The 11,997-nt window shown below is 51.8% G+C and overlaps 1 long non-coding RNA gene across 2 annotated transcripts; it reads left to right on the forward strand.

Moving 5' to 3' along the window:
- Positions 1 to 3,652: 3,652 nt before the first annotated feature.
- Positions 3,653 to 11,027, forward strand: LOC114104864 (uncharacterized). 2 transcript variants are annotated; one of them, XR_011704701.1, is made up of 4 exons: positions 3,653 to 3,810; positions 6,061 to 6,194; positions 8,219 to 9,241; positions 10,651 to 11,027. It is a non-coding gene; the product is annotated as an uncharacterized lncRNA (long non-coding RNA). The 2 variants fall into 2 exon arrangements; XR_003584902.3 differs by lacking the exon at positions 6,061 to 6,194.
- The last annotated feature ends 970 nt before the right edge of the window (positions 11,028 to 11,997 follow it).

Raw genomic sequence — 11,997 nt, forward strand, 5'->3', positions numbered from 1 at the left:
TTTGGGGCTCTGTCCAGCCCACTTGCTGGACAGATGTCCTTTCTAGTGCTAGAAAAAGACTCCAGGAGGCTGAGTAGGGCCAAGAGTGTGTTTACACATATGCATATGTATGTGCATGTTGTATGTGTTGGTGTATTGCTATAGGTGTGTGCACATACGCTTATGTGTGATTACACATGTACATGTATTCACATTCCTATGCTCATAAATCTGCATTTGTACACATGTGAGTGTGTGTGTATTTGTGTTTGTGTGTGTGCATTTGTATGTGTGCTTGTGTGTGAGGTGCTAGGTTAGGGTGGTCCCCTGCGAGCAGGTGATCCTATTAGGCATCTCCCTCCTCCAGCTCAGACTGGCTCCCTGGTCTTTTCCTGTGCCCAGCCTTGCCTCTCCAACACCTCCTGCCCTTATCTCCATCTCTCCAGATGGGCCAGCTCTAGTTCAAGGGCAGGAGGTGGAGGCCTCTTGTGTGCAGGGTGAGCCTTGTTGTGAGCTTCCAAAAAGGTGAGACAAGACAAGCCCTGGATTACTTTTCCGGAGGGCATAGATACCTTGCAGGGGAACAGGGTGGCAGCCACTGCAGGGCTCTGTCTGAGGCAGTGATACCAGGCAGTGCCATCTACAGCCAGGGGAAGCCCTGGCAACTGAGGAAGCTGTCACCTGCCCTCGGCCTGCAGACAGTGTCCTGGGGTGGCCACAGTTTCCAGCTGGGCACTGGCCTAAACCAGACATTGAAGGAGTATTCCTTGTTCATGTTCTCTGCTCTTTTTCATATGCATTATTTTATTTATTTATTTTTATGTGGTGCTGAGGATCGAACCCAGAGCCTTGCACGTGCTAGGCGAGCGCTCTACCACTGAGCCACAGCCCCAGCGCCATGTTTTCTGTTCTTTAGTAATAAACCAGACAGGAAATGCTGGGCTTCAAGGCTCCAGATTGAGGACGTAGCCTGGTGGATATGAGAAAAGGCGGAAGGAAGAGAGCTCAGGCCGGCACCACTTCCCTCTCAGCCCCATCCCACGCTGAGGGGCCCTGGTTCTCGTGAGAGCCAGGGGCATTACTCCTTGGAGGGCCCTGGGCAAGGTCTGAATAGGCCCTCAGGGTCCAGAGTTGGGAAGACACAGTGTCCCTGGGTCTGAGCAGGGACCAATGGCCGGAAGCCAGCGAGAGGGCTTCTGGCCAAGGTGGGCGGGTGGGCTGGGCACTGAGGAAGAGGAACCTCACTGCGCAGCAGTGGCCTGCAAGGGGCCTAGCGCTGTCCCTGGTCGTGAAGCTGGGAAGGAAGGGATGGGCGAGGCAGGTGGGGACCTGGATAGGCAAGTCGGGCGCCAGGGCTACCAGGGCCCTGGTGGCAAGCTGCGCTGCGCCCAGGCTATTGGACCCTGCTCCCTCGCGGGTGTCTGTGCTGTGCTCGGCTGGGGTATGTTTGGGTTGGCAGGACAGAGGCCACCCCAGAGGCCCGGAGCAGAGGCTCCCAGCAATGTTGGTGGAGCGCATTGGGTGCAGGAAGCTAGCCCACAGCTCCCCAGCTCCCAGACATCCTGGTCCCCAGCCCCCTCTGGGGCTGGTGGAGGTGTTTGGTGATCCCTCCAGGTTGCCTGAAAGTAACCCAAGCCTCTCTTCCCGATGCCCCTCCCCTGCACACTCCTCCTGTCCTGTGACCTTTTTTTGGGGGGTACAGGGGATTGAACTCAGGGCACTTGACCACTGAGCCACATTCCCAGCCCTATTTTTATTTAATGACAGGGTCTCACTGAGTTGCTTAGAGCCTCGCTTTTGCTGAGGCTGGCTTTGAACTCGCCATTCTCCTGCTTCAGCCTCCCCAGCCGCTGGGATTACAGGCTGAGCCACAGCCTGGCTCCCTCCCCACCCCTATTGCCTTTTGGGGTCCTTGTCTGTGGGTGGGCTGGCAGATTTGAAGGGACTTAGAACCCTATCTCACCCCTGCTGAGCCCACTTCTCCCCTCCTGGGTCTCAGTCACTTTGCTAGAAGAAGCTGTTACAGCCAGAATCCAGGCATTGCCTTTGGGATGGGTGTTTTCTCCATACAGGTGGGACCTCTGTATGGAGATCTGCCCAGGACTTAGCCCAAGTGAAAGACTGGGACTTGAGATTGGCACCACTCCCCAGTCAAGGTTCCCAAATGCCACATTCCAACCTCGTGACAATCAGAGCAGGTGGGTGGTGCACTCCTGTGATCCCAGTGACCGCACTGGAGAGACTGAGGCAGGAGCATCACAAGTTCCAGGCCAGCCTCAGCAACTCCGTGAGGCCTGTCTCATATACATATATATGGCTCTGTGGTTAAGCACCTCTGGGTTCAATTCCTGGCAAAACCAACAATCAGGGGGGTCTCCAAAGAAAACAATGGTATTTATTTGGGCAGGGAAAGTTTTTAAAGGCAAAAGGGAGAAGCTCGGGAGCTGCTTGGATCCAGAGCTCCATGGTCTTGGAGACCCCCCAGGACTTGGCGTCAGGGCTTTGGTGCAGGGGCCTCTGCTGTGCTCCGGCCAGAGCCTCCCGTCTGAGCTGCCCCTGTCCTAGAGAAGGCTAAGGTGAACTGTGCAGGGACCTGTGTGCACGTGTGCCAGGCGCACAAAGCCCGGGACGGCTAGAACAGGGACTCTCTTGTGAGGCTCTGAGGCATTCCTCGAGCAGGTACAGGAACGAGTGAGGAGCCCTTCCCAGCAGTTACTTCCTGGCTCTGGTTCTGTCTGGTCTGAGAAGAAGGATTTTTTCCTTGGGATCACCGACTTTCACAGTCACAAACTTGCTGACAGAAGGTCATGGCTTGGAGGGTCTGAGGGGCTTGCAGTAGGGTGGGTGCTGCAGGGAAGGGGACTCTGCCCTCGGGGCAGTTCTCTTCCAGGGACTTTCTACTCTCTTCTCTCCAGGGTGTAAGGCCAGGGGGGCATCTAGAGGTGCTAGATACAGCCCGCCAATGACCTGTTCACTGCAGGGCCCGCTGCTGATGGACCCCCCACCTGGCAGGGAAGGTGGCTGGAGGGGTCTGGGCTCACACCCCTAGTGGAGATGGGAAATACCCCAGACTGGGTTCAGGCTGGGTCAGTGGAGGGGAGGGGTCTGCAGGGCAATGTCGGGGAGGCAGGGTGCTGACAGGCCCCCGGGGCTCTGGCATCCTGGGCAGCACTCCCAGGGGAAAGTGTTTCTTGTGGCTAGTTAGTTCCCAGGACCCCCTTTGCTGAGGCAATGGCCCAGGTGGCCTTAGGAGGTAGGGCTGCAGAGGAGGGTGTGGCCAGCCCCAGGGCACACCCGAGGTGGGGTGGCACACAGCTCAAGAGAAGACCTGCCTGGGCGCAGTGCAGAGAAAGTCTGTGCCGGGGACGAGGTGAGAACTGGACGTTGGCAGCATTTGAGGGAGAGTATGAGGGGCAGGAGGAGGGCCGAGAAACACCTCTGGTGGGGAAGGGGAGGGCGGAGCCTGTCGCCACACAGGGGAAAGGGTGTGCGAGCCTCAGGCTTGTCTCCTAGCAGTCCCTTCCCGCCCCAGACCTGCACCCACGCAGCCCTGCCAGCGGGTGTGGGGTAAGAAGGAAGGAGAGAACAGGCAGAAAAGAGACTGAGGGAGGCTGGGCAGTCAGAGAGGAGATCAGGAAGACGGGGGCCACAGACCAGTGTGCCTGTCTGGGCAGGACTGGAGGCATGCCCGTCGCGCCAGCTAGGCGGTGGGAGGCTGACCAGGGTCACATGACCAGGTGGCGTGCTGGAACCGGCGCTGTGGCTGCTGTGTGCACTGATCCTTCCCCTCTGAGGTGCACATGACCCTGACGGGGTCACTGTGAAGGTCAGGTAAGCTGTGGCCTGGCATGTCCTGGGAAAGGGCCGCGTGGGGCCCCTTTTATTTTGATATTCATGAACAATGTTCACTTGGGGTTTGTTCGCTACAGGAGACTGAGCCTGGAGGTTGCTCTACCACTGAGACACATCCCTTGATACAGGGTCTCACTCCATTGCTGAGACTGGCCTTGAGCTCACGATCCTCCTGCCTTGGCCTCCGGAGTCACTGGGGTGACAGACGTGGGCCACTGCCCTGTTCCCTTGGCATTTCTGTCCTCGTGTGTTTTTTGTTCTTTCCTTTGGGGGATTTCTCAAGAATGAGGTTGCTCCAGAGGCCTCCCCAGTCACATGCTTCCTGCAGACAGCCCTTCAGAAGGGCTACTCAGCCCCGAGGCAGAGGTTCGGGGAGGCTCTGCCCCCTACTGACACAGAGCAGAGGTGCGCGGCTTCTGTCTTGGCCAGTTTGACTGGCATCAGTTGTAGGCATACCTGCCAAGATGGGTTTCTGAGGGCGGGCTGGGAAAGCCCCCGTGTCCCTTCCACAGCTGCACAGCCCTGATAAAGGCAGTGGCTGTCAGGCCTCGCCGGCCACCCGAGACTGGAGGTGGCAGAGGAAAAGTCATGGAGCCAGCAGCTTGGGATCAGCGGAGCGGTTCAGCCTGCTGCGTGTGGCACAGGGCTGGCAGCTGAGGCCTCACCTGGTGCTGGTGGTGTCTGTCAGCACAGGTGGTATCGGTCACATGGCTGTTCTGACCGTCCCCGTGCAGGGGCTGGCTTGGACAGCAAGTCGGGTGCTCACAGGTCAGGGTCTCGGGGGTTGACAGAGGGTCCTCTGCTGTGAGCTGAATCTCTGGCTTCTCCTGTCCACCTCCTTTTCCTCCTTCTTCTCCTCCTCCTCCTCTTCCTCCTCCTTCTCCCGCCCCCCCCCTTTTTTTGGACTAGGAATGGAACCCAGGAGTACTTTACCACTGAGCCACATCCCCAGCCCTTTTTTAAAATTTTTGAGACAGGGTCTTGCTAAGTTGCTTAGGGCCTTGCTAAGTTGCTGAGGCTGGTTTTGAACTTGTAATCCTCCTGCCTCAGCCTCCTGAGTTGCTGGGATTATAGGTGTGAGCCACCGCACCCAATTCTGGCCTCACGTTGGCGGTCGGGACTTCAACATATGAATTTGAGGGGGACATAAAAATATTTGTCCTAGGGGCTGGGGATGTGGCTCAAGCGGCAGCATGCTAGCCTGGCATGCGCAGGGCACCACATAAAAATAGCCTGGCATCCTCAGCACCACATAAAAATAAAATGAAGATGTCGTGTCTGCCGAGAAATAAAAAAATAAATATTGAAAAATTCTCTCTCTCTCTCTCTTAAAAAAAAAAAAAAAAAAAAAAAATATATATATATATATTTGTTTGAACATGGACACATGCTGCTCACCCTCCAGCAGGCCAGCCCTGGCTCCTTCATGAGACAGAGGTTGCAGGAGTCTCCCTGAAGTGGGGCAGGGCTGGGCCAGGGCATACCCCCTCCCCTTCTGAGCTTTGCCAGGTTCTGGGGATCTTAATGTCTGGGTGTGGGCAGGGCCCATGGTCACCAATCCTGGAACATAGGTTATCCAGAGCTACTCATGGGCCTGTCCCACTGGCCACTCCTCTGGCTACCTTGAGGAGAATTCCAGGAAGGGAAGAGACAGAAACCTCAGTTGAGGGTCCAGCCAGGCATCCGGCCTTCTGAGTGCTGGGATTACAGGCACGTATCACCACACCTGGCAAATTTTTTTAAATGTTTGCTGAAGCTATTTAATTGTGCTTTTGAGACCCAGAGCTCCTGCCACACAGGGCCCAGCTGCTCTGTCCTCTCCCTAGGTCTCCTCTCTCTCTCTCTTCTTCTCTCTCATCCTTTTTCCCAATATGGGAAGTGGAAATGGAGCCTCTGACTGGGTACTCACCCTCTAGCCACCTGGATGTCCTCATGGCTGGGGAACAGGCCAGTCAAACTTTGCATCTACTGCCTAGAAGATCTGTGTCTTTTCCTGACTCAGAATTACATGGGGTTGGAAATCGCAGCCCCAGAAGGATTACGTCCCTGAGGTTGGAGGCCCTCAGCTGCGCCAAGCCGTCAGCCATTGCTGGGCCTGGGCGGAGCGCCTGGGGCTGCTGTCCTGGCTGGAGGCCTACTGCCCTCTGGCTGGCCATCAGTGCTTTCGTCCCCATCTTCCTGTTTTCCTCCAGCGGGAGACCTTGCCCCGTCTTGCCCGTGTTTTTCCAGGTCCTGGGACATGCTCTCTTCCCCAACCCTCACCCCAGGGGAGTTCCTGTTCTTGAAACCCAAGGACTTTCTCCTCCCTTCTCCTTCCTCCGTGGTACTTAAAGGCTTTTGAGAAATTTGGTTCAGGTGGTGAGGTGAGTTTTCATCATCATGGGGATATAATGCGTCACTACCAGAGCTTGTCTCATTCAGGACAGCAGACAGGGCCACTGCCCCAAGGCAGACATGTGGCATGTGCCTCTGCTGGTGGCCAGTTTCTTCCCAAGAACACGTCCTTCTCCTCTGGAGTCCTGAAGCCGGCGGTTCTCCGTGGCAGGCCTCCCTGGGTCTCCCACAGGTCCTGTCTTGAAGGACGGTGGCCCTGCTGCTTTCCTGCTCTGGGAGCACTGGGCCTGCTGTGTCTCCTCAGCTGCTCTTTCCCGTGCCCAGACTTAATGCTGCTACAGGGGACAGTTCCATGTCCTCCGAGGAACCCGGGACCACCCGATTTGGTTTAGTCTACTTTTCCTTCTTCAAGGGGCGGGGGTTTCCCAGTCTCCTGGCCTCTGAAAGGCCTTGGGGGTTAGTAAGTGAAGGAGGCAACCCAGGGAAAGGGTCAAACCAGAGTCAGCCCTCACCGGGGGCCCTGCTGGCTGGCCCTGCCTAAAAAACAGGCCACTCCTGCCTCAGCTCTGCAGCCTGTGAAAGCTCAGGCACTGTCCACGCATGGTGACGCTCCCATGACCTCAGCCGCTGGGAGGCCGGGACAGGAGAACACTAAGTTTGGACAACTTAGAGACCCTTTCTCAAAATAAGTTAAAAAAAAAAAAAAAAGGACTGGAGTGTAGCTCAGTGCAGAGCACCCACCCAGCACACAGAGGCCCTGGGTCCATCCCAGCACCACACACACGATCTCCAGATGCCCACTTCAATTTAAAATATGGAGGTCTCTGGCTAAACTGCGGATGTAGAGCCCATTAAGATTTAGTTAAAACAAACAATGCCATTATGTCTGAAAGAGATAGAACCCTATGAAATGGGACCTTGGGAGGCAGTGGACCCATCTGCACACTTTCTTGAGCTGGACTCACTAGTAGTAGCCCCTCTGCGCATCAGTACTTTAATTGAAGAGGAGCTCCGCTTGGTGCCGTGGTTTCCCACTCTCCCTGCTTGTGATTGATGGACATCTTGACTGTTTCTGGTGAATACCTTGAGACAGCTCTTGGGCTGCAATGGTGGTTAACTGCAAGACCTTGCAACTCTCTGCCTCTCCATCTGATTTCAGTCTCTCTCTCTCCCTCTCTCTCTCTCTCTCTCCCTCTCCCTCTCCCTCTCCCTCTCCCTCTCCCTCTCCCTCTCCCTCTCCCTCCCTCTCCCTCCCTCTCCCTCTCCCTCTCCCTCTCCCTCTCCCTCTCCCTCTCCCTCCCTCTCCCTCTCCTGCCATCTATACTAAGATAACTTGTAAGGATTGTTGCAAAATGTAAATTTAAAAAGGAAACAAGGGGGCTGGGTTGTGGCTTAGTGGTAGAGCACTCACTCACCTAGCATGCGTGAGCGCTGGGCTCAATGTTTAGCACCAGATAAAAATAAAATAAAGGTATTGGGTCCACTTACAACTTTAAAAAAATATTTAAAAAAAGGAAAAAAGGCAGGAAAGAACCAATAAGTCCGAAATAAGGAACAACATGAAGCAAGTTATGGGTATGAGGCCACAATTTTGGTAATGAAGGTTCAAAATAAAAGAGAATATTTGGGGAGAAGAAAGAATTTTCTATGACAAGGTTTTTGTTCTAAGATAAAAGGCCAAAATGAAAAGACAGAAAGACAAGGCAAAACCAGAGGATCACAGCATGGAAAGTGTGGCTAAGTCAGCTACAGGCAAGGAGGTCTACACTTAATGCATGATGGAAAACCAGGGTCTGATTATGTTTAAAGCAGCTAGATTCTATGCTATAGCTGAAGTTTATAAAAACTGGCTTAAGGAACAAAGCTTTTGTGTTTTATTGAGATAATCTCTTGTATTTTCTGTTGCATTTGTTAAGCTTTTGATTATTTAGGAAAATGAGTCTTAGCAAAGCCAAGGTTTAAGTGTCTATTCATTTTATTTATTTATTTTTGAGTTGGAATCATTTTTAATAAATACAAAAAGTGAGTGCTGACTTTTTTTTTTTACACACAGGTCTAATAGCCAAAATGTGCAGAGGAAACGAGCCTCTGCTCCGTCCTCCACACTCATTGTCCCCATTTTGTGGCTGAAGCGGTAAACGGCCTCCCTTCTCTTCAGAATACACGGGGCTCCTGGTGCTTTACAAGACAGCCACCGTGCTCTTTGTCAGTTTTATAATATGTACATGTCCCTCCCCAACATCTCCTTTCTTAAAAAAAAAAAATAAAAGAAAGAAAGAAAGAAAATCAGGGGCCCTTCCCTCCGGTTGTGGAGCATCATTTCTACCCCATAATGAGACAGACAGTGGGGTCCTCCCTAGGAGCAATGTACTGAAGGGGTGAAGTGGCCAGCGCTGGGACACCCCTCTGCACAGCTGCACTCTGGTGTCCCAGCGAGGACAGAAGGAACATTGAGGACAGCTGGAGGGCACGGTTGACAATGAGGGGAGAATTCTTCCCACCAGGTTGGGATCAATGTGCCACAGTTTAAAGAGATTTTTGTTTTCTCCCCAAATAGTCAGCAGTCAGATTGAATTGAATTTCAAATTTCTCCCATGGAGACAGCTCCAGAGCGCAGTCTCCACGGATCCTCCAGGCCTGAGGGCAGAGCCCTCCTCTCCTCCTGGCAGCTCTCCTGCAGCCTGACCAGCTGGTTAGCCTAGAGGTGTCTGCCGCTGGGTGACTTCTCTGTCTGGGGACGACGTCACACAGCAGGCGCTCGTCCCTGGCTGCCCTGGAAAACCTGGACCTTTTCTGAGCCACTAAGAGGGAGAGATCAAAAGTGGCTCCGGCCGCCGACCGACCGGACCCTCTCCGGGAACGTCTCCGACAGAGTCTCTCCGAAGGGTCCCATCTGGCTCGTCGTCGTCATCATCCTCTTCCAGCTCTTCCTCAGTTTCCTCCGTCGCCTTTCGGGAACAATTCGTCGGGGACAGCGGCTCCCCAGCTCCGGCAGCGGCCAAGGTCGTGTGTCTGTCCATTTTAAAGTCTTTGAAGTGACCACTTAATGACTCTGATCAAATCGACGACAGTCATTGTAAGTTGACACTGTGTCTGTGAGTCAAGCTGAGTGCCATGTCCGCCGTGTAGCTCGTCCCTAAGTGTAAGGTCGCTCAGGCCTAGCACCGGCAAGGTGACCCTAAGTGCTTTCTTTCACACAATGTGCATTGTATTTGGACCTTCAGCACATCAAATAGTCAATAAAACTTTTGGCATTTCTGCCACTTTCATTCGGTACCATTAAGATGGAAAGAAACTTACCAGTTGGGAAGTCCACCATTAAAACCTGTTGAGCACCTGTTTGCTCTGCGTGTTAGATATTATGATATTAGATGCACTTGTACATGATGCAATCGATCTATTTGTGGTCATTAGCACTGTTTCCTAATCTTATTAGAGATCTAAAGCTATTCTTTGATTTTTTTTTTCAATTTTGTTAGTCTTCCTAGTCCTGTTAAAGGCAGAATCTCACAGTTATAGTTCTCCTACTGAGCTATGGATTCTAAATTTTGCTTCGAAAGTAAAAGCTAAATCAATACATAAAGGACTTCTGTGTAGCTATGATGCTATTCATTACTGGCTTCCCTGTAGGTTAGATATATCTGTGTTTCCCAGTGTTCAAGGTCTGGAGAGCATTTTTCCAAGCTGGTGTCTTCCAGGCAAGACTTATTTGCAGGGACAGCTTTTTCCAGGCTTATGTCTGTGTATTTCTGCTGTGTTGTGATTCTCACTTCTGTGCACGGTACTGGATGTGCCTAAACACTATCTCAAGCAGCACCACTCTGGAAATTAAACGATTGGGCACTAGTCACCTAGGAAGTGAACCTACAAACAAAACACACTCTACTTTTTAAATATCAAAAAATTTTTTGTGTGGTACTGGGAATGAAACCCAGGGGAGCTCTACACTGAGCCATATCCCCAGCCCTTTTAATTTTTTTATTTTGAGACGGTTTCTCACTAAGTTGCCCAGGCTGGCCTTGAACTCGGGACCCTCCTCCCTCAGCCTCCCATGGCACTAGGATTATAGGGCTGTGTCGCTGTGCCCAGCACGTTTTGTTTGTTTATTTATTTATTTTTCAGTATTAGGGATAGAACCAGGGGCATTTTACCACTGAGCTACATCCCCAGCCTTTTTTTATTTTTTTTTTTTTTGAGCAGGGTCTAAGTTGCTCAGGGTCTTGCAATGCTGAGGCTGGTCTCAAACTTATGATTCTCCTACCTCAGCCTCCTGAGTTGCTGGGATTATGCCTGGCTTCATTTCTTTTAGTTTTTAATAGTAGATGGACACAATACATTTATTTTTTTTTAATGTGGTGCTGAGGATCAAACCCAGTGCTTCACACGTGCTAGGCAAGCGCTCTACCAACTGAGCTACAGCCCCAGCCCTCATTTCCTTTAGTTTTAAAAGACAACGTTGCATTGGGATCTGTTTGTGCCATTTAGTGCTGTGCAATTGGATAGAAACGGCCTGTGGTCAGTGGGTGACACAGGGAGGACCGTGTTGAACATTCACACTGGGATGGTGAACTGGAAGAGCTTCTGGAGAGGGCGAGGATATGCTGCATCCAGTGGGATATCAGATCGCCTGACAGTTGCTGAATCGTCCAATCCCGGCTGTTTGAAGTCCTTTGCCACTCACAGTTTTCTCTCTCTGAAGCGCTGGTCAACAGATTCACGGAGACGCCTCTAATGACTGCTCTTCGATCATCTTCCTGACAAGGAGAGACCTATTCTTCTGCAGACTAGTTGGGTTTTCTTTAGATGTCATTGAGAAAATTGACATTATTATAAAATAAAATTATGTTTTTGGTTTGGAACTATCCTATGGCCTGGTTTGTTTTGCCTGTTGGCTTTTTATTTCTCTTTTAAAACTTATGGTTTCCTCTTAAAATTCTGCAGAAGTACGACTATTGATATTATCTGAGCCAGTGTTTTTTGCTGCTAGCCATCACCTCAGGACAGGGAAGTTAAATTGAGCCCCGGGCTCCAGTTACGCTTAGCTGAGGAGCTACTCCTTTGAAAACTTTGTATTGCCCACAGGTAGCTCTAGGGTTTTGATACTGAGTCCAACATTCATCATTTCCTTTTCAATGTGGGACCACGCCCAGGACAGCATCCTGGCAAGCACGGACAATGAAAACCTTCCACAAGTGTCTCGTCACTCCAGGGGAACTGGGCTGCATGAAATAACCACACAAGAGACAGAGAGACCTTTTTCTTTGGGTCCTGTGATGGCTCCTCTGACCTTAGGGGTCAGAGAAGAAAGAGAGTGAGGAACCCGTGCTAAACCCTTTTATTGGGGAGAAGCCATTCAAATGAGGCAAGGGGTCAGGTGTCAGGGGGTTGAGTCTAGCTTCCTGATGTCTCCTGTCAGCCCGTCGACTGACATCTAGGGAGGCCACGCCCATCCCATGAGCTGTGTGGGGATCATGGCAGAGCAAGGCCCAGCCAAACAGAGGGGCAACATTGGGTCTGTCCACCCTGTGGGCTCAGTGCCCATAGTCCACACACACAGCCCATGGCTGGCTTGCCACATCTCCATATTGTCATCGCTCAAGGCTAAGGGGCACTCGGTTCCTATGTGGCAACTTCCGACATATTCCCCCTTTCTAAATATATAAAAAAAAAAGAGCAATTGGGGAATTATATCTTCCAGTCACTGGATTCTTAGTCCAAGGTCATCGTGATCTACTATTGAGACACAAATGAATTAGTAGAAAACAGATTTTAATAACATAATCAACTTGGAAGATCCAGATTATTATTATTATTCTGCCAAACACTCATCAG

This window comes from Marmota flaviventris, chromosome 15 (assembly GCF_047511675.1).
Source record: "Marmota flaviventris isolate mMarFla1 chromosome 15, mMarFla1.hap1, whole genome shotgun sequence".
NCBI classification, from domain to species: Eukaryota; Metazoa; Chordata; class Mammalia; order Rodentia; family Sciuridae; genus Marmota; species Marmota flaviventris.